This window comes from Labrus mixtus, chromosome 13 (genome assembly GCF_963584025.1).
Source record: "Labrus mixtus chromosome 13, fLabMix1.1, whole genome shotgun sequence".
Classification (NCBI taxonomy): domain Eukaryota; kingdom Metazoa; phylum Chordata; class Actinopteri; order Labriformes; family Labridae; genus Labrus; species Labrus mixtus.
Window position 1 is genome coordinate 1,584,951 of NC_083624.1, and position 26,575 is coordinate 1,611,525.

General features: G+C 41.9%; 1 protein-coding gene across 7 annotated transcripts in view; it reads left to right on the plus strand.

Moving 5' to 3' along the window:
• sema5ba (sema domain, seven thrombospondin repeats (type 1 and type 1-like), transmembrane domain (TM) and short cytoplasmic domain, (semaphorin) 5Ba) overlaps positions 1–26,575 on the plus strand; it is a 184,093-nt gene that overhangs the window by 42,446 nt on the left and 115,072 nt on the right. For 2 of the 7 annotated variants that reach the window (XM_061053107.1, XM_061053108.1), the window contains exon 3: positions 11,550–11,602. The exons of the other annotated variants lie outside the window; for them this stretch is intronic. The gene's annotated coding sequence lies outside the window, so the exon portion shown is untranslated. The remainder of the gene's footprint in view (positions 1–11,549; positions 11,603–26,575) is intronic. 7 annotated transcript variants of the gene reach the window in all.

A 26,575-nucleotide genomic window follows, 5' to 3' on the forward strand; every position in this document is an offset into this window, starting at 1 on the left:
TGATCTGATTTAATTGCTCTCTGATGGGATGCAAACTCCATTATTTGGCGCCAAATCGTATCTCTTGACTCCCAACATAACAGGCAAACTGCTTCCTGTGCTGGCTCACAGAGTTCTCTGTACACTAAGATCGCATGTGATCAGTGAATTATAAAAGCGATAAACTTAGTTCAAGTGGAGAATCTACCATTAGAGTCCAGGCTGATTACTCACTGTTGCTCCTCATGTTTCTCTGTTATAGTTTAAGCGTCACTTGTGGAGCTTGTAACGACCAGACACAGAAGAAGAAATCCAGCTTTAATGTGTCCACATCTCCAGAATCCGATTAAGAACCGTTGATTTATTTTAGCCACTCCACTCTCACCTGAATCCGACCACAAAGCAGAACCTCTCCGTCTCCTCTGTCCGATTCTTCAAGCCTCTGGGAGAAGCACATTGACTCTCCACAGCCGCTCTGATCTGGGTTTCCTTTCCTGGCTGTAAACTTGCTGTTTGCTGCTTAATCATTCAGTAAGGATTAGTGGCTCTGTGTGTTTTCTAATTATAGACCTGGACTGTGCTCTTTCCCTCCTCTGTGGGGTCACATGGAGCCCACCAGGCCCTCAGCCAGCTCTTACTCACAGCTCCACTCAACTTTCACTCGTTTATTGTGTGTCGTTAACTCGCATCTTTGTATTGTTGCTCTTTTATATCTCTCTTTATCTCTCTCTCTCTTTTTTTTCTCTCTCTGTCTCCCTTTTTGAGCCCACAACAAAGGCGTTTCATTTGGATAAAATACAAAGTCAATGAAGAAGCTGTCAAAATAAATCTCTCCTTGTATCAAGGAGGAAACAAGGCATCGCCTGCGATAAAGGGACAGCGATTCTCCATACAATCAATCAGTTCCCTTTCACGTCTTTTCATTCTTGGAGAACAATGTGTTTGATTAACCCCTCTGGGAAAGCTCATTATCCATTTCCATTACAAAGGTGTTGGTAAGACACTTGGATTTGAAACGCCTGAGCGTAAAAAAAAACAAAAAAAACAAACTGAGATGAAAGGATTATATTGACGCCCATGAGCACTGAAAGACAATAATAGAAAAATGATGGATGCAAGTCTCAGTTTTAAGCATCCGGTTCAACGACAGGCCAGATGTGGAGCCTGCTTTTGGATGTCAGTTGTGTGTTTTTGATCATTATGACTGCTTTGTAGAGTCCGGTCTCAGAAACAGAAACTCATTGTGCGAGTTGACAGATGCAGAAGTTGGAGAACGAAGTGTGTTTTCTTTGTCCCCGTTGACATGAAACAGTTTTCTTTTCCTGCCGTCTTTTTATTTCATAGATGAAGTGAGACTCAACAGCGAGTCTTCATATATTTATTTATGAGTCTGTTTTTATTATGAGACCCTGTTAAGGTCTTTTGGGGGTTCCTTTGTTAAGCCGATTCAATTGCACTTCTTCAAGGGGACACCTAGGAAACGGCTCGATCCATTTTTAATCAAAGCACCTTATTAAGCAGGAGTTCGGATCAGATTAGTGTGTCGGATTATTCATCAATCTTTTGGCAAGCCTGTGATGTGGAACCACATGCTGGGTTTGAGGATAACTGTATGTTCGGAAATAACCTCCAAATCAATAATTTACGTCTGGAAATGTGTCACGATGCAGAAGTTTTAATTAGCACTCTGACATTTTGGGAAATACGCTTGTTTGCCTTCTTGAACAAACATTTACTTTAACATAAATTGCCAGCTTTCAAATTATGTTGTGTCTGCACTGACTTGTTATATAAAAGAATTTCTCTCTTTTATTCCAACCAGCTGCTTTGAACATCTGAAACTTCTAGTTAGTCTAGTTAGTATGATCGCACTGAAAAAGTGTGTATCACTTTTTCCCTGACTTGTCCTGTTAACCTGTTGTATAGGGACTTGGGTTGGGAACCGGAGGGTCGCCGGTTCAAGTCCCGATAAAGATGATAGATTATCACCAGATTTGGTGTGAATGCAAAAACCTGAAAAATATCCAGAAAAGACCCAGAAAGCCAACAAGTGCTGACTCAATATCTCAACCAAACCTCTAGACAGATGTAAGCCATAGAGGCAACATCGTGTTCCTCTAGTTTTCTAGCTTCTTCATCAGTTCATTCACTCACATTTTAAAAAAAACATAAACATAAACACTTCTTTTACTCACCTCACCAACCTGTTTCTTTTTTCTCATTTTGTGTCTTTGAATCACTTGGTAAACACTCGGGAGTCCTTCAGAGCACCTGGATCCCTCTCAGCCTCTCGTCTAGCTCTCCATCCATCCATCAATACCGAATTACGTGTAATCCTTGTTCTTGTACACGACGACCTCTTGTTCATGGTACAATCAGGTTTATTTACAGAACTAATTACTCTGAGGTTTGTTGCCGTGGAGATTTCTTTGTATTTTCTATCTTTGGGATTCTTTGTCCCATTGTGACGACTTGAAGTAGAAGGTCTTATTAGTTGCACGATCTAGGAAATGTGAGTGTCTAATTAAAAGACACAAAATAACACACAAAGGGAGCCGTAAATGAAAGTTGTGACTACATGAAACTTCAATGCTGCATAGATTAATGGTCACACAGGTGATTAGATTTTTAACAATCTGTCTTTTTGTACAGGTGACTGATAGTTCCAGCTGTTCATGTCGCTTCACAGACATTTCTCTCGCGTGTTTAGATTGTGGAACATTATAAAACCATCCACACACACACACACACACACACACACACACACACACACACACGCTTCTGATGAAGACCTTCACACTGCAGCCTCCCAATTGGCAGCTCAGCTTGATCAAACTGCTCATTTGCAGAACTAATGAGAAAATGAACAAAAATTAAAGAATGATTTGCTTGTTGTAACTCATCAAGAGAAAAAGATGAAGCTGAGGTTCTGTGTCTGCTGCTGCTGATTATATCACAATTACGAGATGATACAGCCCCTTTGGTGAGCGGACGGCGGCAGCGGCGGCGGCTCCCTTTTGGAATGATAAACATAGCGTTGGAGGCGTGCTGCGTATCCGGGCGGTAAACAATGCCAGCAGTGATCAGACTTGTTTTCTTTTCCATCACCAAATTTCCTGGCATAATGCCTGGGTCACGCATCAAGAAGGCCGTAACGAGAAATTGTGTTGTGAGACCACACAGCAATTAAAACAGGATACAAAATGTGTTTTTTTCTTTCTAATTACATCACAATGGATTTAATTACAGATGCATGTCCTGCACAGAAACGACGTCAGGGTTGATCGTCTGTCTTTTGTTTGTGACAGGATGCTCCCTCTGCTCGCTGGACCGTAATCAGCGTTCTTAAACTCTCTCTGATGTGTGAACCAAACGCCGGGTCCATGTGGGAGATATTTAGTTTCATATTGAGACGTGGAGCGAATGATGCACTGCGGCCTCTACGTCCAGCTCTGCGTTCGACTGCTTTACTGTTTCAAAAGAAAAGTTATGACACACATTTATTAATCTTTGTTTAAATAAATGTAATTATCAGTGGTGACTAGTGCGGTATTCTTCGGGTTTGAGGGGGTATTTCTTACCGATGGACCAGGATGTACCTTTAAGTTAGTTAGCTTAATGCTAAAGCTTAATGGAAATTGCCTTTGACGGGCTAACAGAACTAGCATCTCGATCATGTAATTTTAGCTAAATAAACAATATATTTTAGGGTTCTTACATTTTTTAAGTAAAATAGATCTTAAGTCGAGAGATGTCTACTTAGTTCATCAGCATCTCTTCAGTCAGTGACGCTACTGTTGGGTCATTGGTCAAAAGACGGTGGCCTGTGAGCTGAATGAATTAAGCCCAAATGATCAGCCGATCAAGAGGGCGGGCCATGACACCTGTCACTCATTTACACTAAGTGACTGGAAAGGATGCTACTGTGCATGGACTGTAAGAAACAAGTTCCTTTAGAGATATCGTGATTTTCTTGGAACTGTTACATTCGGTTGCTATATGTTCCAACAAACTTTAAAACAATACGTTGTAAGTTTTTTTTTTTTTAAAGATTCTTTCTCAACATTATGGTATAAGAAAGAGAGGGCTTGCCCTGCTGTCCCATATATACACACAAGCTGAGGCAACCACTTTGTGACTCTCTCACAGGGATTGATGGCTCATTCACAGCTTTTAAACTCATCTATACAGTTTCAAATCCAAACGTTTGCCCTGGAAGCTTTTTACATCAAAGTTGAACCTCTGGTGGTTGAAAAGCATTGTACTCTGACAGCTTATAGTTCTCCTGTCCTGTGAAATCCCTCCGCCCAACACTTTCTCTTCCTCCTCTGCGTTCAGTCTTTGTGAGAACAGCAGAGCTCTGACAGCTCTTGAAAGGGAAATGGCTTTGTGGTTAAACGTCTGACCACTTTATCTCATACCGTGAGTGTTTGTGTGTGAGAGAGACAACGTTTCGATGTTCGGCTACATGTCTACAAATTGTGTGATGTCCTGCGTTTGTCTGAGAATGCTTCCCCACCAAGCTGATCAGATGTAGTTGTTGTGCTCTGTATGCTAAGCAGAACTTCCCTCCCAGCTCATAGCAGGGTGTCAACCTTCATTAGGGTCCACAAAAGTTGCCTACTTTTCTTTAAGCGCACATTTTGCCTGTATACACTCGATGTTGCAGATTGCAAAAATGCCAAAATCATCGTTTCTAAAATATTCAGAAGGATTTCTAGCTAAAGAAAAACTTTCATAATTGATAGCAGTGTCTGACCTTTAAAAAAAGTGTTGTCTGCTGAAAAGCCAGAATTGAGATTGTGGCAGCGTAAAGCAGTGGCTGCAAGACACATCCAGTCCAGCATCTCAAACACAGGCACACACTGAGTTACAGAAATATAGTGAACATTAAGTTGCATAATAATCTGTAGGCGAAACCACCTGCCACAAAACATCGTGGTGAAGCTTTGCCTGCATTAAATCCATTAAAATTGCAAATCAATGTGTTGTAAGAAAAAAGAAGATTAGAAGATATCGCCCAGCTATGATGCATCTGTTTAGGACAGGCATATCACAGGATTAAGACACCCAAAGGAGAAAAGTAAATGCAAATTGCTTCTCACTTAGTTAAGTTGAAAAATTGGCTGTCTTCCAAGGCAAAAGTATCTAATCATCAAGACTTCCGGGATCAATGCTGCAATACGATCTGTCTCGCCACGGTCCATTTGATGTCATTAACATTTGCAACATGTTAATCAAAAAGCACAGCTTCTGTATTACACCATTTATTCATTATGTCAGTCAAATATCTAAGCACGCGGCTGGATATGTGAGAAGTTATTCAGTCATGTTAGTTCCCCATCCTTCATCTTTTGTTTGCCCTTAGATGAGCCCTCCAGCTTTTCCGATCCACAATGCACCTGGCTGGCTCGCCAGTGCTTTGTGCACCTGTATCTCTCTTTTAGAACATCCACAAAAGTTATTGTGGGACATCCTTCATATTGATGCCCACCTATTGGCTCCCACAGCACCTGCTTACTTCCTCCTGATATCTCTTGCGATGACCTGCCAGCCTTAACCACCTGGACGCTGTTTTCTCACTCGCCCTCGGCAACCTCCCATACAGCTACTCACTGCTTGATGTTAAGAACGTAGCATTCTGGTGTAACATCCATCTGGAGACTTCTGAAGGATGTACGTCGGGGTCCAGCATTCACATCCGTGTAGGAGAACAAATGCAGAATCAAGTTACCCTACAAGTTACTCACAGCCACTTTCAAAACCCACAAGTGTCACATTTTTCTCTTAAGCTCCTTGGGACGGCAGCACTGTAGCTCAGTTTGTTGGGAATTGGATTGGGAACTGGAGGGTTACTGGTTTATGTCCCGGTACCGATAGAATGGAATTTGAGACTGGTTGCTTGAGAGGTGCCTGTTCCTGTCCGTAGCACTGCTGAGGTGCCCTTAAGTTAACTGCTCAGGCGCTCCCTTGTGTGCAGCCACCTCCCTCTGACATCTCGTGCATGTCCATAGGATTCTATTTGTGCATGTGTGTGTGTATTTTGGCCTGTGTGTGTGTGTGTGGCATCTTCAATAACAGTGATACAGCTGAACCCCCCCCCCCCCCCCCCCCCCCCTTAGGGATTAATAAAGTTTGTCTTCTTCTTTAAAGAATAGGTATTTAGAGAGGACAAACGTGTCCCTGGGTGAAGAAGAAATACAAACTGCAAGTGTTGACTCTATACACACAAAGTGTCTGTTCACCGGAAACACAGAGCGAACAGCAGTACATTTCAGCTCATTAGATGATGTGAGTGCGTTGAGTTCACAGTTTTATTTTCAGCTCTCTGGTTGTCATTAGCTCACATGAGATGAATTATCTCGCCATGTGACCAGGATGAATAAGTGTGTGTGTGTGTGTGTGTGTTAAATTGAGCAGAAAGCGCCAACCTGACAGACAGTGTCCATGTGTCTGTAAAGATGTCAATGTGTCCTTGAGTGAGCGATCCGACAGAAGAACAGAAGCACAGAGGAAGTGAAGACACACTGACGGAGAAAAAGCTCCTCTCCAATAAATAAGCTCACAGCTGAGAGGATATTGATACGATATGATACACTTTATTGTTCTCTTGGGGAAATTTGTCTTGGACTCAAAGTGCTCCAAACATTCTGCTGCCTCCACAGTACAACCATTACATAAAAACAATAGATACAAACACAATCCACATTGAAAAGAACATACTGTACCTGTGCAAACCAAAAAACACAACAACATATATTGCACATTACCCATGTTGCACAAGATCTGCAAAAAAACACAAAAGTAAGAGGGAAAAAAACCCATGATGCATTGCACACCCCATCCTGTCTAAACAGAATTTAGAATTCTTTGGGGGACGCTGTATCATCTGCCAGATGGTGAAAGCTCATACTTGAAGTGGAGGATGTGAGATGGGTCAGACAACACACTCTATGCTTGCCCGAGAACAGACTGCTCATATATTATGCACACCTTATAGGAGCAAGCAATCTTGAGTAATAGAAGACACAATACAATTTCTGAAGTAGTCTCTAGTTCCCTTTTTTGAGTCACGGTATCCCAGAAGCCTATTAGGGCCTGGCATGAGAAAAACACGAACTGAGGAGGATTTATTATGTGGCAAGAATAATAAAAAATGTAGAGACAGAGGATGTTTTTTTTTTATCTGCTTTAGAACTTTAGAAATGAAGTTAAAAATGTAATAAATACTAGGACTTGTACCTGTAAAGCTGTTTTCACACATGCACTCCTGAAACTTTCTCGAAAACCTCATGCAAGCTGCCCCTGAAATCTTCCTCAGATGCTTGACCACACATATTCCTCACAGCGGGGTGGGGAAGTTTTTCCCTTTCAGACATGTAAGGGGGACTCCGGAGGCATGACGTAAAAAATAAAAAGGACAATGCCGACTGGCATCAGTTTCCTTTATGTCAATGCTTTGTGTTGTTGGATGTATTTAAACTTTAATGAAAGAGCAGAGAAAACAATTCTAGGACCGCAGGAAACATAACGAAGCGTTCTTATTACATGCACGATGATCAAACTGGTCTCAAGCTGGTTGCAGGACATCAATGTGGTGAATTTTCCTGAATACTACCTGCTGCCTTCAGACAGACGTCTTGCAGAAATCTTAAAAGGGGGCAGGCTTGAAAAAAATTGTGGTGAAATTTGGCTGCTTGTGTTCACACAGGCTGAAGATTTCAGGACTTTTGTGATTGTGAGAATAAGGCTTAAAGGTCAACTTGTTTTTACTTTAGTTGAACTGTATTTCAGGCCCAATCCAAATACAGTTCTGGAGAGGATGTACTGATGTTGTTATTTCTGTTTTAAGCATTCTGTTCTGAAATAGTATTTTTTTGTGTATTTCAGTGAGAAAAAGTACAAATGAGCGGCTGATTCATCAGATCCTCTTGTGAGAAGGTGAAAAAAGTTTCTTGTTTCTGCTGCTAATGACAGATTTAGAATCTGTTTAGCCTGTATTTTAAATTAGTATTTATAAACTGGAAATATCCTCGCTGAAATGAATTCATCTGTATTGGTTTCTCGGGAGTCTGGGCCAGCTTTGTATTGAATCCGTGGGTGAATGTGACTTCCCTGTAAATCTCAGCGATGCTTATTATATCACAGATCAGACCAATTAGCGCTGAGGTAACAGTGTTTGGTCTTTCCCTGAGGCGCTTCCGCCGACGCCGCTGACCTGTTGCATGTGTTGTGTGATGGCAGAGGCGAGAGTCTGAGGAGACTTGTTAAGAAAGCAGAGAGCGGCTTCACTCCAGCTGATGCATCATCGGAAATTGATTTTTTTTCCTCTGGACAGCTCAGAGACCGGAGCACACCCGCACACTGAACTCCCTCAGAGACATCAATGCGCTCGCTTGCAGCATGGTGATGGCCTACACGGTGTCATGAAGTGTCTTTTATTTCGTCTTTTTTATTATTCAGTTTGTGCTTGTAATTGGAGGCTTTTGAAGGAAGCTGTTTGCCAGCTTGTTACATAACAACAAAGTAAATGCCTTCACTGAAATTCCTCATTTTTGGAATCACAAAGTCTCTCTCTCTCTCTCTCTCTCTCTCTCTCCACAGTGTGTTTGTGCAGGGTGGGCTGGCGAGCTTTTATTAAAGTTTTGCAGCCAATCCCCAAGTAGCACAGAGGCAGAGAGTGATGAATGCTCGCTGCTAAAATCCAATAAGATGGATTTTGGTGTGAACCACAGCTTTCACTCTTTCCCTTTCTCTCGCTTTGTCTCGCTCTCCCTCGCCCTCTCTCCATCACACACGCCCAGCCGCTCATCCACCAGCGGGATTCCAAATCAGTCACTTCTTCTTCCCCGATCAATGCTCTGTAATCAACAGGGGAGACACACTGCTGCTCTTTAATGGAATGCCTCCTACCTGTGCTGCCCGTCTCGCAGCGTCTGAAGTGGATTCACTGGAGTGTTCGGTGATCAGCGGAGACGGACACATCTGCTGTCTGCTGCCGTCTCCTTCTTTGTGTGTGACCGCTGAGTCCTGAGATTGCAGCCTGCTGTACAGAACACTTTGAAGGCTTTGAGAATGCGCATAAGCGTTCATTTAATTACACTCAGAAGATTTGTATTGGATTCCAGTGCGGCTGCCTGGCACGGCGCTGACTTACTGTTCCTTTAAACATGTCGCTTATTGTGTTTAAAGTTTAACTGGAAGAATTATGAAAGCAGAAATGAATAAACCATGCTGCCCTTTAGGGAATTTAAATAGCACAATTGGCCTTTACAGATAAGAAAAGCAACATCAAAGCAGTATAAAAAGACACACTGACTGTGAGCGTTAACATGAAGAAAGTTCCTGTGCCACGTAAAGTTACATTTTGTAAAGCAGGTGGACGCTGTGGGCGAGGAAAGTGTATTTATGTTTCCTTCCTGGACGTGCTGCATCTCCGCCCAGCGGGTACAGCTGACAACAAAGGCTCTGATGGATTTGCTTTGATCCGGAGAGCAAGCACATAAATAAAACTGTCATTTCGTTGGTACCGCACGCAGAGACGCCGCACCTTTCAACCCAGTCCGACAACTTTTTTCAGTTTGTACAGAGACAGAAAAACTAAAAAAGCACAGTCTGCTGGTGGGACACTGACAAAAGGTATGTGCATGGTGATGGTTTCCTTGAGAAGCTACGGCCTTCGGCAACATTAATGATGACCCTAAGACTTGCAAAGGATAGATGTATGGGGATGCTGTCTCTAAAAGTGAAGTTAAGGTGGATCATTAGGTGTGGCTTTGACATCTGACGGCCAGTGTGCACCCATAAGGCCTTTTTTAAATGTGATCCATCTATTACTCTTTATTGTAAGGGTACATGAATTGTCATATTCAGGGTGGAAATATAAGGAGTTAATTTATGTAGCATTTCATGAGTTATGAATAAAGAACTGTATATCATGAATGATTTAAGGCAAGACAAGAGTACCAGGGGCCGGGGTCAGACTTGAACCCGCAGTTGAACCCGCGGTCGCTGTGACGAGGACTTCAGACTCCGTACAAGTAGCGCCTGTCATAACCGCTAGGCTATCGGCATCCACCCTAAAGTGAGATATAGAAAGTTTGTTGCAGTGCTTTCATCCAGCACTTCATGCAGAAAGTAAAAAAAAAACTTTGAAAAAGGTTTCCTTTTATCAAATAATAACCATGCTGCGCTATAAAATGTGTGCTCTGTGGTTAAAGTAATTGGAGAGGCAGCTTGTTCCTGCAGTTTTAGCATTATTGTTGGCATTTAAATACACATTATCATCAATAAAAATGCCCAAGTGTTTACACTTAAGAGCACGGCCAGTGGTTTTAGCATTTAAAAACCTGCTGAATGTTTATGGAAATGGATTATCATTTCTCTTATTTTATTTATTTATTTATTTATTGAGGCAGCATTTAAGAAAGTATTTTATCTCTGATCTTTAAACACTCAAATCCTGTTTTTATATCTTGCTGTGTCTGAGTGAAAGGCCTCTTATCATATAGTAGTTATTCAAATTCCCCACTTTAAATTCATTCATAAATCAACAACACAATCTGAATCTTGGTCTCAAAGGTTTTGGACCTCTGGTTTGGAATGAGGCTTTGCCTTTAAAGGTCAAATATTATTCTCCTTTTCAACCAGCTTAAATAAATCTCAGCGCTCCCCAAAACATGTCATGAGGTTTATTGTTATTAATCCACTCTGATTGTGTATTTGATCATGCCTGTAATCTCCTCTATTTCATCCCTGCTCAGAACAGGCTGTTTCTGTGTCTGTAGCTTTAAATGCAAATGAGATGTGTTAATGACCACGCCCCTCTAGAAGTGGGTGTGGCATGAGCTTTCTTGCTCCATACCCTATTGTGTACGTTGAGAAGGCAGACTTAGAGGGCCAAAAAATGCCTGGCTGTAGGAGGGTCATCCACCTGGGGGAGGGGTTACTGCCCTTTGTGATGTCACAAAGGGAAAATCTCCAAGCCTGTTTGAGCACACATTTTCTGAAAAGTGGTTCAAGCAAAAGACGGAGAGGATTGACTTTTCTCATTTGTAGGGGGTTTGTAGACCAGCTAGGGAAACATATTAGTGTTATAAAAACATGGTAAAATGTATTTATCACAATATGTCACCTGTAAAGTACGCACAGTTGTTATGGATTATTTTGTTCACTCGTTCATCTTTAATTTAGCTATCACCGAGCCCTTGTGGGAAGAAAGTAGAAATGTGCCAGTGTTGTAGGATAAAGATCTTACAGTACATGAAACTAAATCAGAATTGGAATCATTTAGCTTCCTCTTTGCATGCCAGCTTCCTCTTGTTGATTCATGATGCATGCTTGTAGATCTCTTGAGTTCTGCTTCATGCTCCGCTGTATATTTCCCATCCTCTGGGGTTTCTATGGAAGGGTCTCTAGGCTGTCATGGCACTTGTTGTACCAGCTGCTCAGCTGCTCCTCTGTTCCATGGCTAATGTGAGATTTTCTGCCACTGGTAGGATGCTGAATTGTCCATCTGATTGTGAACAAATCTTCCTCTAATTATTCGTATGTATGCTGTGATTTTAAAGATTGGTGCCATGAAAGCAGCGCAAGAAAAATTGAGCACACAGAATAAAAGATGGTAAGCAAGCATCCTACATTTTGACCCTGTTGAATACATTTCTTGTCTTCTAGTCTTTATGTTTTGATTGATTGCTACCTTTCATTCTTCAGTGTCTGCGGTTTTGTTTGATTGCCATTCAGTTGCTTCCTGAGATGTGATCAGACACAATTTCCAATCATGTTTTTACTTGTCTCCTTTTTTATTTAAATTTAAATCAAAATCTATTCCCATTTTTTTTCCTCCTTTCAAATACTCCCTGCCAGAGAAACAGTTTGCACCGAAGCAGCCTGTAAAGAGCTCAGACAAGAGGTCTGTGTAGAGTGTGAATGAGCAAAGCCCTGAGCTCAGAGTCAGTCGTCTGTGCCGCGTGTCACTCCGAACACCGACACAGCACAGACACAAAGAGCTCTTTAAAACAGCGGCCACCAGCTTGTCATCAGGCTGCCTGTGATTGATCGCTCTGACACACTTCACTGCTATGTCATTATGGTGTGAGGCCTTGAAGATGTGGCTCAGTTTTAGATGAACTGTCATTGGAAGTAAAATATTACTGTAGATCAGCTGAAGCAGGAGATTGATGCTCACAAAAAAACAAAAAACAATGCCACTGCAGTTGCAGCTTTGTAGTGTTACTGTGATGTCATAGCGAGTATTCTTCATATTCTTCTAATTCTGAACAACTGTACATCGGTCAAGTGTTGCTCGAGGTATGGTTGTAATTTTGTCAGATCTTTTAGATCGTATTTTCCAAACAACAATCTGATGTGGTCAGAATGTGGCCAATCTCTGTCCCCATTGTGGTTTTGCGCAGTTTTTAACTACAACTCATGTAACCTTTTGATGTCGTCAAGGAACGTTCAAGGTTTTGACAAGATAGAAGTCTTAGATTTAAACTGCAAACGAAGTAAATCTCTAGCCAACACAAGGGTTAACCATGCTTTCTGTTGGACATGCAGGTGCCAAACACCGATGGTTAGCTTGTGCTAATGTGCGGTATAGCTTGCATATAGGTACAAGCAGTAACGCTACGTCCTGCAGTGAGGAGGAGGGGCCCAGTTTGAATGTTGTGTTTACAAGCTGCAAAAAACAATGCTACTGACTTTAACACTTTTTAGGGGCCTTTTATGACTTTATTCAGATATGACTGTGGATAGAGTTGGAAACTGGGTAAAGGGGGCATGGGGAATGACGTGCGGAAAAGGAGCTAGAGCCAGAAACCTGGCTACCCGCTTCAAGGAAAACAGCCTCTGCATATGGGGCGCATGAACAGCAGGCCCACATAATTTCGAGATATAACAGCATCAACTCGATGACACAAAAGAGGTTGTTCTTAGCTTTCACCACTAAAAGAATTCAATTTTCATCATAGTTGTTATTTTTAACACCGCCTCCTTTTCTTACCTGTGGTCCGTCCATTTTCAAACTGTAAAGGTTTCCTGTTTTCCCACCTAGAGTTCAGCATTCTTCCTGTTGGAATACTAATTCAAACATTTGCTCCGTTCTTCGTTTAAATTCAGACTCCTGTGAGAGAAGGCTGGCATTTGCGTTGATCAGTCATGCACTCAGATCATGCCGTCCTCCGTGTTCCCACGTGTACCACGGTGTCAATTAAACCTGAGGTCTGCTGTGCTCTAGCGGGCTGACTCTGTCTAATGGGGATCCATGCAAAGAGACCGTCCATAATGGAATTAATAATGAGACACACTTTGCGGAAAAAAAAGGTGCTCAGCTATCATCACCATCTCATTTGGGGTGGGGGGGGGGGGGGGGGGGGGATTTCTCAGGAATAAAACATGACAAGGGGACAAAACCTCGAGCCTGAGAGTCCATGGTGCATTAAAATCCAATGAGTCCTGATCTTACCTGGTAATCAAAGCTGCTTGTTTCTGTAGGGAATTGGAAGTGCGTGCCGGAGAGTTACAGTCAGATCTATCAGCGGAGAGAGAGGAAGGGAGCTGACAAAGAAGCAGAAGGGTTTATTAGAGCTTTTCTCTCTGCTCCGTGTCAAGGAAATAGAACAGAGTGGAAATGAAAAATGTGACTACAAATTGCATCTTCATGCAACCTGAAGAAATGAAAATATATAGTGGTACATATGCAACATTTCTGTTGTATAAATGCAAGCTATAGCCTCATGAGGCGTTTGATGCCAGGTTTACTGAGTGATGTGTTTCCTGTAGCAGCAACAGATGTGGGCATACATTGGAGAAACTGGGCCATTGTCATAAACAGGAGCTGTTGGCATGGCTGATTGCTCAAAGAAAAGAGAATCACCCAGAGAGGTTAAACAGACCCTCAACAAAAGGGAAGGAAAACACACAGTCGGAGTACTGAGACACAATGCCACAGGTAAACACTCCAGAGCAGGTCAATCCCAAACTCATTAATTTTTCTATGAATGGTGAAGTAAGACCTCAACACCCTGCTCGGTGGATGAGAATTTATCATGTTAAAGCTCAGTCAGAAAAATCTCTTCTTACAAAATACAGTCACTGTTTGATCGGCCTCTGTAAAGTATTCTCCAAAAATACAACAACTAAGAAGCTGCAAACAACTCGACATGAGCTGTTAGTTCAGACGTCATCATTTAAAAACTTTCAGGCGAACGTTCTTGGTTGATAACTTTGTAAAGGGAACAGAATACTTCAACTTTTTACCTCCAGACTGCTCTGATGAAAGATTAAAAACAGGTCTTTTCCAGAGTTTAAAAGTCTCATTTGAAACATTTTCAGATTCACTCTGTCAAAAGCATCTTTGGTCTTTTTTAAAAAATCTTCTCAAAAATAACTCTAAAGCCTTATCAGATGTTTTCATGTGCCACATAGGACTGTGTGCAACGGCTGCTACTGCAAGATATAGCTCTTCAAGTTTATTTTAGCATTAACTGATACACGTCTTACTAAATACAAAGTGCTGCAACAGTTGTTTTTGTAACCTTTTTCCAGATTTTGACACAATGACTTTGAAAGTTGTGGGTTTGAATGCATTTGATGTGTTATCTCCCTTCTCTTCTTAAAAGTGTAATGCTGTCCAAATTCTGAGTTAGCATCAACAAACCCAATACAGTAGACTCATTGCATCCCACAATGCATTCTGAAAAGTAGTGTACATCCAATGGTCACTATCACAGAAACATAGAAAGTTTATATTTGGGGCATTTTTACTGAAATCCAGAAGCTGGATAATGATGTCATTATTGGCGGTCGGTGATTAGTGTCTGAAATGGGTTTTCTTTTGTGTACAAAAATTGCATATTTACAATTAAGTGGACACAGCCTTTGTAATTCCAAGGCCTTGCTAATATGGTCAAACATTTTTGACAATAGCCTCATCATCATAACTATCAGTATTATGTCAAAAAAAAAAGAAAGTCGATGTTTGGATTTAACCTTCCGTTTTTGATATTATACAAAATGTCATTGGGGAGCGATCTTTGTTACTGACCGATGAGCTGTAGCTAAGGTTCAGAGTGATGATGTGTCAAGTGTAAAACATCACTTTAAACACAATAATACTGTAAAAACACTGGTTTTCTTAAGGACTAAAGGTTTTAGTCCACAGATTTTGTTGGTCAGCTTTCCGAACCTGCTAATCTGCAGTTCAGTGTTGGAAACAGTGCGGTGTCTCTAATTATCCAGGAATGTATACAAAGTAGAAACTTGATGAATACATTGTTCTAGGTTTACTGCTGGTTAAAAAAAAAACACACCCAGTTTTATTCAATGGATGGTGGTGTTTTGGTGACATTGCAGATTAGTTGAGAAGTTGGCAGGCTGTGAACAAAGTTGTTGTTTCTCGAGGGGCAGTGGTGGAAAGCGTGATTAAACCTTCAGGCTGTGTGTGTGTGTGTGTGTGTGTGTGTGTGTGTGTGTGTGTGTGTGTGTGTGTGTGTGTGTGTGTGTGTGTGTGTGTGTGTGTGTGTGTGTGTGTGTGTGTGTGTGTGTGTGTGTGTGTGTGTGTGTGTGTGTGTGTGTGTGTGTGTGTGTGTGTGTGTGTGTGTGTGTGTGTGTGTGTGTGTGTGTGTGTGTGTGTGTGTGTGTGTGTGTGTGTGTGTGTGTGTGTGTGTGAGATATGGGTGTCCCTTAATGCCCAGCGTCCAGGGTGAGTGATCAGGGCAGACTGTGGGATTGAATCCAGCCAGGTCTGCAGGGCTCTGCGACAGGCTGAGGGCTGCTTTCATTGCCCTGCTGTCTGTGTCTGAGCCTGGCTGCTGCTGATGGGATCACGGCTGGAGATCACTACTGCTAATAACAATCCACACACCCCTCTTTCTCTCTAATTGCCACGGGGTAATGCCTGCTTCACAAACACAAGACGTAGTTGCTACATGAGCACATATGAATACAGATCACCTGGGATGATACAGCAGAAAGTGGTGGGCCCTTTTAAAGATTGAACGTCAATATATTGCTTTTATTTCTTATTTTATTGAATCTTTTACGGTGTTTTTAGAAGCACAAATGAATCATAATCACAAGTTTCATCATTTTAAATGTGCTTCCATTTGATGATTTGAGTGTCGGTTTAATTAAAAAGAAAATGGGACGTATTTGAATACTGGACTTAATCAGACCAAACAAACAAAGAACAGGCCTTGATGATTAAAGTATGAAGCTCTACTTGTTGTTTCTTTGAGTTTGGAAGTAGACAGCAACCAGAAAAAGATCAGATTGATGCTCAACAGTTGGGTCACATCTGTAGACTCCTGGTTGGAATGTAACTTTCATCGTTAAGTTAACTCTAAAATCTTATATTCATGCAATGCAAAGAAACAAGTTTTTATAGGAGCTATGAAATAAATATCTCCACGTAAAATGGAAGTTGTTGCAATTTGGACCAAATCACCAACTCTGCAGCTCCAAGGAGGTATTTAGTGCTTCTTAAGTCATATTTCATGTTTTGTTGCGCATTAAGGTCTCAGTGCTGTCATCGGTCGGGTTTCCAGCAGCTGTTTTTGAGGGAATGAGCTCTAATGAAGTCTCTGTGCACTCTACCTGCATGCCCTGTACAGCACACAGACAGTTTTAAAGACATGCAGAGAAAAGGCAGAGATGAACGTTCGCTGACACTTTAGACGTAGATCTGATTTTAAACATACACAGCAGAGCGCTTTTAAATAGATGAACTGATGAGACACAACTCATGGAGGCAATGAATGGATGAAGCTAAGGCACAAATTAGTACAGATAAAAACTGAGCCAGAATGAAGGAAATTAGTTTTTTGTATCGTGCATAAATGTCCTGGTGGAGGCTGCAAAGACCCCCAGCTTAACACAGCATGGTGCCTTGTTCAAGGGCAATGCCCAGGAAGTGAACTGGCACCTCTCTAGCTACCAGACCAATTTTCAGACTTAAACCAGTGACCCCCCCTGGCTCTTAATCCAAGTCCCTACTGACTGAGCCACTACCCCATCTACTACTATAATACTTGATTTATCATCATCACAAACACTCTGGATATTTAGACATTTAATAATCATACTGATGACATTGATGCAAACGGTATAGATTAAATAATAAATCATTTCATAACTATCTACAGTTCTGTGTGCTTCTGTGCGTGTGTGTTTGCATCCCGTACCTGCAGCGGCCCCACACCGTGCACCTCTGCAGCCTGATCATCATATGTAGTGATCCGTTTTGATCTAGGTTCTCTTTGAAGTCGGATGCTATAAATTTGCTCATTAATTACAAAGCGTTGCTCTGCCTTTTGTTCACGTTTTGTTTAGTGTCCGCTCCAGTTAATTACAACAGAACGCTTCGACTCGTCCTTGAGACCGACGCTGATAAGTGCGAGCTGCTGCGTCATGCCCGCATCGCTCTCCTACAGCAGAAAGGAAAGGTTATCCAGTGTGTTGCATGATCCACAGGTCCTAACTGTTGGTCGTCTGTAAATCAGGAGGTGCAGAGTCACTAAGAGGTGAATGAAATGAGTCAGTCCTGTGGTTCTTTTCAGACTTCTTAGACCTCACTCTAAGTCAGCCTCATGTTGATGTGTGGGCCTGGTTTGAGGATTCCTTGCGTGGTTTGTGAAATTCCTCCCCCTTTGATGTTTAGAGTTAAGCGATAGTGTCAGGGCCACTATCTGTTGTTATCAGCTCTTATCATTCCTGTCGTCTTTGCCCTGCCGTGTCTGTAACCCGTCACAGAGACGTGTTTAAAGCATTTAGCAGCCAAACATCAAGCACTGAAAGATCTGAAAGCAGGCGCAGAGACCACCAGTGATTTTAAGGGATTTTGTGGAGGGTGAAATAAAGATGCACTGATGTTTAATTGCTTGACAATCATAATCAACAATCGACAATTGTTGGACCTGAAATCTGTGCAAAAAATAGAGAAATATTTCAAATTGACCTTTTTTCCTTATGCCTATTAAATTAATGTAAACCGCAGTTATCGGGGGAAAAAACACCTTACTTTAAACTGACATTCTTCTTAATTATTACGGTTGCTTTAAAATGCCAACAGTCAGTAATGCATTCATTTGAAGTCATTTATTTGTGATGTAATTACACTGGCAGTTTTCATTCACTGTCACAGAGTTAATGCACTCTGCTGCATTTAGAAATTGCATCATGACATAATTGGACACAAATATATTGGCAACAGATATGACATGCATCCCCATAAATTCCACGAGTTACTCTACAGCGCTCTTAACTTTTTGTAAGCATCATCCCAGCATTTTATACTACTGTTAATAAGTAGAAAATACTTTTTATGCCTGTATGTTTCATAAGAGGGGTGCATAGGTGGCTGGTGTGTCTCCTGCACACTGCCTGTTGAATGTTCCGAAACATTGCATCCAGACTGTGTGTGGGAGTTAGCTGCAATTTAATCAGAATAAAAAGTGCCACACTTGACCTGAACCAGGATTGCTGGACCTTGCAGCATTTTTCTTAAAACTGGTGTCTGTGGTCAGTCATGCTGCAACTAATGATTATTTCCTTTATCAATTAATTGTTTGGTCTATACGTGTGTCTGCAAGCTCCCTGAGGATTCATCTTTACGAAAGCTTGTTTAGTCTGCAGAGCACCCAGAGGCCTTCGGTTAGTATGTGATAAACTGATCAAAGTATAGCAAATTCTCACAGTGAGGAGGGTGGAGCCTATACGATGTTTGTCAAATTACTAAAAAAGTTGCAATTAAATGCCATGGTAAACAAACGTCATCTGAAAATGACATGTACACTCTTCCCCCCTAAAAGAAACTTAAATATCTCTCACCTTTGCAGTTTGCCTTTTGTACATGGAATGAGAGGACAAAGTCACAGAGGCACAACAGCTTGGATAAATGCTCCCCCCTCTACTTTTCTTTCTGACCTCTGACTCTCCAATTAACAGACACCTCACAGAACACTGGACGCCCCTCTTTTGTGGCGGTGTCGGGCCACAAATGTGTTGGACGGAGCTTTTGTTTGAGTGGTTCCTCATGTCTCTGCCTTTTTTTTTTGTTCTCTAATAGCCCATCATCTGGGCCCCGTCCGCCTGACCTCGCTCCTCTGACACATTACCGCGCTAAACGACGGGGAAAAGGCCAAAACTCTGAAGGCTGAAATGTACAAGAAGTTACATCAGTATATGTCCTGAATACTGGATGCAAATAATGCATTTACAGTTTGTGTTGAACACCTTTTAACCTATAACATTTAAAAAAAAAGAAGAAGCATGAATTCTGGCCAGTCAGTAAAGGTTGCAAACCCACACTGACCCTTGAGAAGTTCCAGCAAAAAGAAGTTCTCCTCTCTTCTCAATATGTTTCATTCGAACAGTTTTACAGGCCAAAAGAGGTTAGAGCACAACTTTTTCCAAAAGAAACAAACAAAAGATTAGAGACATGTCTCTAGCCTAAACAGGCTTCTGGCCCTGGCTCAGCCTCCTTCCCTGTTGCCTCTCTACAGACTCCCTTTCCCTTTTCACGTGCGGGTGTGGTGGGTGGCGGGATCTGGTGTGAAGGGAGTGACTCTGCGGCCTTCCTGGGGTGTTGTTGGACAGACTGGACAGGGCACTGCGGTTGGGAGGGGGTTCCTGCTTGGTGGCCCCTGTGGTGTCCTGGCTCTTGTTGCTAATCAATCTAATTGTGTTCAGGGGGGGCATATTTTGCAAATGGTATGAGCGCAGGGTCCTTTCCACTTAATGTCCTGCCTTCAGAGACCCCTTTCCCCCCTTCGAGCCACCAAGGAAAACGTCATCCACGGGACATGTGTGAACAACAACTGTGCAAATTGTCAGTGGCAGGCTGCCATGCAATTTTCTACAAACTGAGGAGTGCATACGTGAAAACTGCTTTAGGTGGCAAGTACATAACGTAATCTTGCAGAGAAGAAATTGGATGATACCGCAAAGGCTAAGAGGATGCACTGTGAGCATGTGTGCAGGTGGGTTGGTGAGACCAAGTGATGGAAATTGCCAGGAACACAAGGTTACTGCAGGGCTGGAGGGAGGATCTGAAATGACAGAAGAGCTTATTATGTGGCCAGGGAAGATAGTGGAGAACACTGTGGGATAAAAATACTTCAAAATGTACAGAATAGTGCTTCCTTTTTACCAATATCCTAACATTTGACATTCTTCTTACTTTTACCATTATCCTAACTTTCTTTTTTTTTTCGTCACAAATGGGCACTCCTAATCTCCCGTGTACCTCAGAGTTGTGCAGCAGCGTTTGATGCTTCACCATCGTCATTTACGCTCTCTTCGAACTGCTTCTCACTTCTGCTCGTGTGGCGGTGACACATCTGTGCTCGGCCTGTAAAGTTACTCTCTAATGCGAAACCGGTGGCCGAAATTGAACAGTCTCTTACTCCCTGCGACTTCTCTGAACTAGTTGGGTGAGTTCAAATCAATAAGAGAGGCCCGCGGGGCTCCGGCTCCACACAATGAAACAGTATCAGGTAGACTGAGAGAGAAATGCAGTCGATAATATCACATTATAGTTTGTGCGTGTGTGTGTGTGAATGAAGGTGTGCGACTGCGGCTGACAGTGCCAAGTGAAATCATAATAGAGTTTCTGAGGGCCAGACAGAGTGTGTTATTATGTGCACAGGGGGAAGATGGCCGCCTGTTACAGGTGTGTGTGTAGGGGGTTTCCAGTGTATTTTATTGATCTTACATGGTGGTAATTGTAGCCGTTCAACAGTGTGGACGAGTGTGTGTGGAGGGGCTCTCATGCTTTCCCACCCTCTTCACAATGTGTCAATCAAACATAATAACACGGCAGTCTGATTAGCCGTTGACTGACCATTAATAGCCATAATTTCCCCCCCCCCCAGAGCCCGTTTCCCCTCAATCAAACTCTTATCCAATCACTCGAGGTGGAATCTGTTCCTGATTTCTCGCCGTTTGTAGTGGAATATAATCAAATCCACTTCTGCAAAAGCCAAACATCTGTTTGCTTTGTTGATTCCGTGTTTTTGGAGTTAAAAGTTTTCAAAGAAAGGGTCCCATTTTTGAAATCAGAAACAAGCTAACTGCTGTAATCAGGAGATTCTTGTTACTGGACGCTGCTGCTGCTGCGACTTTGTGGGAGAAACAGTTGTTAAACAGAGCTGTTGCTGATCTGTGGATTTTAATCTCGTTGGAATAGAGAAATGGTTGTTTCTGCAATCTGTTGAAATTGCTGCAACTACCCACACACTATAATTCAAACTAGTGTTTTTCAGACTTGTAACTCTTTTTACTCTATGAATATAAAGTTACATTTTCATCTGGTAGGCTCTGATTCATGCAGAACAGAAAAGCTGCAAATATTGCAAATCATCACTTTTTTTTCTTGCTATAGCATCTTCACTTTCAATCTGATTTAATAGATAAAAAATAAAAACACTGACACAACTTGTGATTACTTTTAGGGAATGATTTCTGTTATTTAAGGACACCAATACCTGTGAATGTCTGCTCCTGACTCTCTGTGTGCTCCTCTTCTATTTACTGATCACCACAGAGACCTGCTGCTGGAGCAACTTAATGCTATTAGCCTGATATGAGAGGGCTCATTATGTAATCACAGGACATGATTTTAGAAGTCAAGGGCACTAGTTATTAATTGGGGAGAACAAATTAGTCATTAGCACGCACCGATTATGTCTCGTCTTGTATTGAAGTTTTATATGCTGGTACTCTTGCGTAGTAAACCTGCAGATACTTCCACAACATCTATTGGAAAATAGAAATAAAGAAGACAGAAAATGATTCCTTATGAAAGAAGAACAATGCACTTGGAAGACTCAGGGATTCAGGTATTATATACAGAGCGGGTTTATCTCTAAATCCTTCAGATTGCACACAGATACACACCAAATGAACACAATGTGCACACACAGGGACACACCAGTGTTTTCTCAGCTCCGGTCCTGTGATTGGCTGCCTCCTCTCTCATCTCGTCTCAGCTGACAGTTCCACAGCTATATGAGTGTATCAGATGCCACCTTCCCTCAGGCCCCATAATGCCTCCATCCCAGCACCGCCTCTGATTTGATATCGGACATAATCCAGACAGCGCCTGCCAACCTCGCCACCTCATCAGCCCTGTCACTCAATGCTGTCCCTGAAACACACACACACACACACACACACACACACACACACACACACACACACACACACACACACACACACACACACACACACACACACATTGTTTTCTCCACTGTGAGGTCAGCCCTCCCTCCATATAGAAGCCTTTCTCTGGTTGTGCCTGCCTTCTCAAGCATGAGTGAAGTGACTCAATAACTTAAGATGACCCCTCTGTCACCCCTTTTTCCCCCCAAGAAAAGACGGAAAAAAATATCTTCTATCTCACCCTAGAACTATCTTCATCGCACATTCCTGCATCCTTCCCCCAAGTGTGTTGTCTACATGTTCGGCCCCCGTTCCCTTGAGCCTCCCATGAGGCCCCTTCACCCCCCCCCATCGCAGTGGAAGCATTAAAGAGATTGGTGAGGTTGAGCTATTGAGTTGAATTCGACATGGTCAATGTAACCCCGGCTGGACCAAACCCCCTGAGGGCGAGAGTGGGTAGAGGCTGAATGGAATGGGAATATGGTGGCAATATGCATCCAAGGAGGGGTTGTCGGCGTTTATCACGAGGCTGTCAGGTTGCCTTGATTTGTTAGTTTCATTAAAAGGAGCCACATGTTAGCACACATACTGTACTGCTTTTTTTCCACGGAGTTCTTCTTCTGTTCTGGGGGACAACGTGACAGGTGTGAAATTAGCTCTGCTGCATTTTGTTCTGCTTAAAAAAAAAAAAAAAACGGTTTGATTTACACTCAGAGTTTAAGGCATCGATCTTGTGTTTGTAACAGGTGTTATTTCCTCCTGTTTCTAATTCATTTTTGTGTGCCGGAGACAATTCCTGAGAGCGTTCTGATGAGGTGGTATTGGCATTCTTGTGCCACGCTCGCTAATGATGAGTTTTGGGAGGATCTGTTTGGAATAACACATTTTTCATGCATTCAAAACTCTGGGGAGGCTTAACTTGAAATGCTGCAAAAAGGATGCTTAAGAATGACATCTAATCGGTTCTTACAAATCAAAGCAAAGGAAAACAAATCCCCCTCTGGGAGATTTGTTGCAGAAATGACCAATTATGTTTTTTATATGCTAAAAGTGATGACACCTTTTTTTTTTTTAAAGCAACAAACATTGATTTTTTTATTTCCCCTCCCTGGTCACAGATCCTTCCTTTTTCTGTTCCAAAATGGCATAAAATAGTCTATTTTACGGGCAGTGAATACTTCTCTGTGGGCCGGAAGCAATTTAATTAGTGTCGTAACAGATTCAGATGAGATCCAGCTCGGGGAGTTAGCACTGAGTTGTAATTAGAGGTACTCCCCTCGCAGGCAAGGTTGAATATTAGCAGCAAACGGCCAGCAAAAAGGTGCAGCAGACCCTGAAAACTCTTGGTCCATAACTGTGTCTCTGGATAGATGGAAGAAAAAAATAGAAGGAGCAGAGTGCAAAGAGTGAAAAGAGCAGGAGGAGGGCGAGGGGGCTAAAAATGAGATAGGGGAGATGATTTTACGACTGGTACGAGGAGGATCGACACACCTGCCGAGAGGCCCGATGCACCGAGGAATGTGATGTGCTCTGACAATTGCACAGACACGTTTTGAGAAGCAGTAGTTATGGCCCCCTGCCCAGCCTTTTTCCCGAAACTTCTTCTTTTTTTTTTGTAGCTAGAGGGGTACAGTAACATTTGGAGCCAGGGCTGTCAGGCTGAGCCATCAAAGGTTCAATTTAATGAACGAGGAAGGTGGGAAAAGAGTTTAGTTTTATGGAAAGCTCATTTTAAAGCCACTTAAAAACCCAAATCCACAAAGGCCTTCAAACTATGTCATTAAAGGCCCTATGTGCATATATATATATATACTAGACATCCATAACATGTGAGATATTATTGCAATCTTATTTGAAATATTGTGTTTAATTTGAGGACTTTTTATGAACTGTCTATTTTGGCTGCATTTTGTTGAGACTCTTGTATAAGATTCAATACATTTAAAAAAAAGCTTAGCTTCCAGAATCTTTAAATCCTTAAACTTGTTTCCTCTTAAGCCTTAAGTTTCTACTCTCTGTTTGCCCACTTTACAAAATGTTACTTAACATATGTCATATAAAGTATATACACGTATAACGATCACCTCATTTTAACACATATTGGATACATGTGCCTTCTATAAGCACTTCATTGTCCAAAGCACTTCACTTCTTCATACCATGTTGCATCAGCAGGCAGCTCGCCATCCAGCTTCCCCCTGGAGATTGTCGAGGTCTGTGCTAAAATACACTCAACCTGGTTCCCGCTGCTTCACTAGCAACTTCCCGCTCTGTTGCCATAGATACGCCTTGGCATTAGCAGGGACTTATGAGAGTTTGTGCTCAGGAGAGGTCGAGATACATCGGCTGCAATCTGGGTAAAGAGTGGAAAAGATTATTTAAAGAGGAGAGCTTACCTTGTTTATCTGGGCTGAGCCTTCCACAATGATCAGAAGAAGAAAGGACCCGTAGTCTCTTTTTTATTTTATTTTTGAGCCACTGGGAGGAGGAAAAAAGACTTAGGGAAGAATTAGGCTTTATTGTTCAGCTTTGGGTTGTTTACGATAAGCTGCACCGAGCTGAAGCATTCTGGTGAGAAACTAATGCTGCACACCTAAACAGGAAGTGCACTGCCTCTGGCTTTTAAACATTTAGGAGTAATTGTGTCTAAACTCTAAATTGGCAGAAAAAAAAGCCTGAGGTGAGAAATCTAATTTACTCAGTTATCACAAATCTGTACATGTACAGTGTTTGGTTGGTGCATTTTGTATCATATAGTATTTATATGTTGAATCAAAGGAAAAATGTGCAACTTTTTGATCCAGTAGATGTCGCCCTTGAGCACCAGCATGAAACCAAAACAGACTTCTGTTTGGCCACACCTCCACTATTCTGAAGCCTCCGCTCTCCCCAATCCACACACCTCCAACCCCCCTCCACTCGTGTTTATACGATGGAGAACGCACCATAATGGAACCATTATGCGCAAATTGTGGAAGAAAATGTGCTCTGCATCTTGTGTTAGCAGGCTAATGTTAGCACAGTTTTGTTAGCTTGTAGCTTCACATTACGTGTGAATTCACACAGAATGGCCGTGATCTAAAAACTCTTAGGTGACATCCAAATAAGCAGTGAGTATGTTATTTGCTTTTTTTTTGGTCCATGACTAAAACAGCTTTATACACAAGAGGATGAGCCGTTCGTCCCGTCCATGTAAACATGATGTAAACACGGCTCCGACAAGAACACAGCCAGCGGGACTCGCACTTCTCATTGTAGACAGTCATGACTCAGAGACACATTTACACAGGATATATAATATTTTTGCATTATGGAAATAACAATTTGCCACATGAAACTTCTCTGAGCTTGCTTGTCACAGATTGCGTTGCAGATTGAAATTAAACAATCAAAAAGCATTCAATTAGACACATTGCTAAATTATTTGGTTATGCAATACAACAGATCTGCAGTCATTTGTGCTGCAGAGCCTTTCCTTTTTTAGGTTTCGACACCTCTGAGAAAGTTACTCTTCATTCTCTAACTCTACATTCTGTTTATTATTGAGGTCATGGATTATAGTATTGCATTAGATTGCTTGACATTGAGATGCCTTCCTCATAGAGAGACACATTAAATTACACACATGCACTTCATAAGAGATGGTAAATGTCATCTGTATCTAATTTCTCAACTTTCTTAACATAGAGTGTGACATAATCCTTGTTATGCCAAAATGAGATTTTCTCTTTTCAACCATTGCAACACATTGCATCATTTCTTAAGTGCTTCCAAATGTTTAGAAGCATGTCATTGTTCAGTCTCACTGAACATGACATTCATTTAAGAGCTAAATCTTCTATCGACCCAGAAATTCCGACTCTAAAGTAAAGTAAAATAAAACAACTTGATAAGACGCTATTTGACCTCAGGGTCCAACTGAAGCGTCGATCTGGTTATCCCTTTGTGCAATGAAACCTGTCAACATGATACGAAATGTTAACCGATTTGTTAAAGGGGCATGTCGGAGTTTGAGATCAAACAATATCAAAGCAGACTAACAGCTGTTAAATGTTCTTCCTGGAGAGGACACATTTCTTAGCTATCTAACCTCCACACTTACATTAAAACTTAACCCATGGCTCTGATAGTAGAGTAGGAGCCTTATGTACAGAGTTTACATTCACCATCGCACTGATTTGACTTCTGGTCAAATGCTGTTTGGAGCACATCATTCCCCACTCTCTTTCCCCACGTTTTCTGTTTCTTAAGCTGTCCTATCAAGAAAAAAAGCAAAAAGCCTCAAAAAATAGTCTTTGAAACGCTGCATCTTTTCCGTTTGAATGAATTTAAAGTGGCTTGTCAACATTCTAAGCCGCAGCACAATAAGTATGTTCATTCTGGTAAGACATTCAAGAAGATTCTTCAGTGTTGTCTGAAGTTGTTTTTTCAG